Raw genomic sequence first — 3,542 nt, forward strand, 5'->3', positions numbered from 1 at the left:
GAGACTTCTTATTTTTTCTATTTGGAAACTCTAATTATGAACAACATCAACAGTTTGTAGTGGTTTAATAGTTATCACATAAAATTTTGCTTTACGTTTGGTATTTTCTGTCCAGCGACCTATTTTTAAACATAAACGTGGCACGAACCTTGCTTACAGAACATAGAATTGTGATATTTGTATATAGCTTGGAACTTAATAGAGAAAGACAATTTTTGATTGAGTGTAATTATACACATTTTTATACGTTTAAACTATCAACAATTCAAATGGCAAAAAATCAAGCTCTTAATTGAACTCTCCAATGTCATTTATAACGGAACCTAAGTTTATTTGTTAAATTTACAATTACCCTTAATAGGATCGTCCAAGTACATTGATAATGGTCCCAATTTGGCATACTTCCGGGTGCATTGTAACATTGATATATACTGCCATGCTTAAGTTCATTAAGTTTGGTAAAAATGACCAGCCAGTTGTTGTAACGTTTGCAATTGGCTTTCAGTCTTATATACACGTAATGGATACGATCATTTAAATGATTATTTGCTCTTACGTGAATTTTTGCAGTCCGTGTTCTAACGTCAAAATTGATACAGCAGTGAATGTGTCAACTGTAGACTGGTCCCGTTGTACAGATACACGGCAGTACAACATGGCCGTGACAAACTCAGACTCTGTTGTGTTGTACAGAAATTCAATATCCTGCTGCTCGGGAAATCTTACAATCCACTACAATATTGGTAATTTTAATAGTACTGTATACATATTTACATATGATTAAATGCGTATTACAGGGGAAAAGGGGTTTCTACGTTTTTGTTAAATATCTTTGAACATTGTTCTGAATATAGATTTTTTTTATCCTCGTAGCAATGCTTAATGAAAAATAGATTAAAACAGGTTTTGGGTATATGCCTTCCATACTTTAAATATTTACAACTGACAAAATCATCCGATTACCCCTCATAGAAACAACAATTTCTACAAAATCAAAACTTAAAGTAAATGGGCATTGTTATTATTTCCTTGTAACTTTTTTAAAATGGAAACATTGGTAAGCTTTTTATGAAAACATTGAACAGATTGAAAAGATGACTTAGTCATTATTTTTTAAAATCATATCGGGGCAAAAGTCAATTTTTTTTTTATAGTTTATATCGAACATCAAATATGTATATATAGTTTATAAGAATAACTGATGAAATATAAGTCGATGGCGTATTCCATTTAAGAGGCCAAAAGACGTTGCTCAATTTTAGATATATGACCATTAAGATTTATTCCAATTTCGTGGCATTTAAAGACATTGAAGCCAAACATTTAAATTATATTACCAAAACAATTTTTGAGATAATATAGATGGAGAGTTTCATTTTGTATCATGTTATCTTACTTATAAACATACAAGCACGAATGGTATTTGAAAGTCATAATTAATATTGTTACAGAAATACTACTACATACGTTAAGTCTTTATGATACCAGAATAACCCATTAAGCGCAAAAGGGTATTTTCAGTTGGGTTCCTTCATAAGAAAATATAAAAAAAAATTGTAAAATATTTTGTAGAATATTTTGTGTTTTCCTTATTATAGCAAATTTTAAATAAAATTGAAGGCTTAGCTAGTATTTTCCGTTAAATCTTGCTATCAAAATAGTAATGATATCATATATTACTCTTGAATTATGTGTCAGAAATCTTCACATTACGGAGATTAGGTAAAATGGCAAATGATAGAAGATAGTTGCATCTGACCTTAAACTTTCTTAACTAACCCTTTATGCATTAAAACCCTAGGTATCGCTCTTAGAGACATGTGTTCACACAAGTGGTAAAAACCAATGTCATAAAAGATAAGAAAATTAGTTTCAATAATTTTTTTTTTCAATCCGACCTTGATTTTTGTTCTGGATAAATTTCAAAGACAAATTTAAAAAACTTTAATGATTTTAAGTTGCTTCCATATCTCTGGAACATAAAAGAACTAGGAGTTGTCTTGTCCATGTTCCAATTTTTTTTTCGAATTTAAAGGAATCAGAAATATAAGATAATTTTCTTGATTTTTACATTTTTTCACGTCTAATATAATATAAAAGACCGTCTTTTTGCTGTAACATTGGTGTCTTCACGTTTTTTGGTTTTTTTCTTTGCAAAAATACCTTTACATGCATAAGTTACCAAAAGGTTTATCTCAAGATATTCGAACAGTTAGGATGTTGAGAAATATCTTTTCCTGTGACGCTGAGACATAAAAAAGATTCATGAAAATTATCGAGAAAAAAAAATCGGAGCGTTTAATATACATGTATTATGAAAATTTTAATCATTCAAAATTATTTATGATAAAAGTGTTAATGTTTTGAAGAATTGTATTTTTGATGTTTTATAATTTAAAACAAAAACGATTTTTTTAATCATTATTTCATACTTTTTTATGGATTTCTATTGAACAAAAAATAAAATGTACACAGTGCGTGTTATAATACAGTGAATCTTTAAATACGTTTAGGGAATGGTATGGCTACACTGACGTTAACTAAGACGAACAAAAGTTCCTCAAACCCTGTCATGGCCACTGGAGTAGAAAGCAGTGCCAAGAACACCACACAAACTGACCAGTTGGAGAAAGGTATTTATTCTAACACTTTGGTTGCTTATTATATTGCCCTGTGTCAGTACCATCATCTTCCTTGCCATTGTCTTTTTAAATCTAAGACGTACCCCACGTTTGACATCACTGCGTGTCACTTACGCTGATTTGAAATTCACTGTATTATAACACGCACTGTGTACATTTTATTTTTTGTTCAATAGAAATCCATAAAAAAACCTCATCATAAAGAGTTACGACTGCATATAAAGAAGTTACCACTCCATATAATGAAATGATCACATCATGTAAAGAACTGACCTCATAATATAATGACTCAACAACGGCATATTATAAAATTGTCACATCATATAAAGGATTTACAATTGCATGTAAAGCTTTCACCACAATACATAAAGGTTTTACCACCATACATAATGGTTTTAATACACCATAACATGATGTTAGTACTGCATATAATGAACTTATCACCTAATGTCAAGAAGTTGCACTGCATAAAAGGATTTTGCAACTGCACATGAAGAGTGTACCATATAACATAACGATTGAACAATAGTTCGTTATGAGTTTAGCTCTGTATGAAATGAGTTTATCATATCATATAAAGATTTATTCATAGCATATAATGAATAAACTACTGCACATAATGATCTTACGACATAACGTAATGATGTTACCACTTCAAATAAAGATTTTACCCCTGAATATAATGGTGAAATAATAGTATATAATGATGTTAGCACTGCATATAATGATGTTAGCACTGCATATAATGATGTTACCACTGCATGTAATGATGTTACCACTGCATATAATGATATTACTATTGCATATAAATAAGATACCAGTTCATATAATATGAAATTGACCTTAAGGCAGCTATGGCGTTCCATACAGCAATTTGTAGAATTTCTGTACAACACAACC

The 3,542-nt window shown here is 30.0% G+C and overlaps 1 pseudogene; it reads left to right on the forward strand.

Annotated features, from left to right (window-relative positions):
• Positions 1-520: 520 nt before the first annotated feature.
• Positions 521-2,761, forward strand: LOC128187363 (uncharacterized; annotated as a pseudogene).
• Positions 2,762-3,542: the final 781 nt, after the last annotated feature.

This window comes from Crassostrea angulata, chromosome 6, assembly GCF_025612915.1.
Source record: "Crassostrea angulata isolate pt1a10 chromosome 6, ASM2561291v2, whole genome shotgun sequence".
Taxonomy (NCBI): Eukaryota; Metazoa; Mollusca; class Bivalvia; order Ostreida; family Ostreidae; genus Magallana; species Magallana angulata.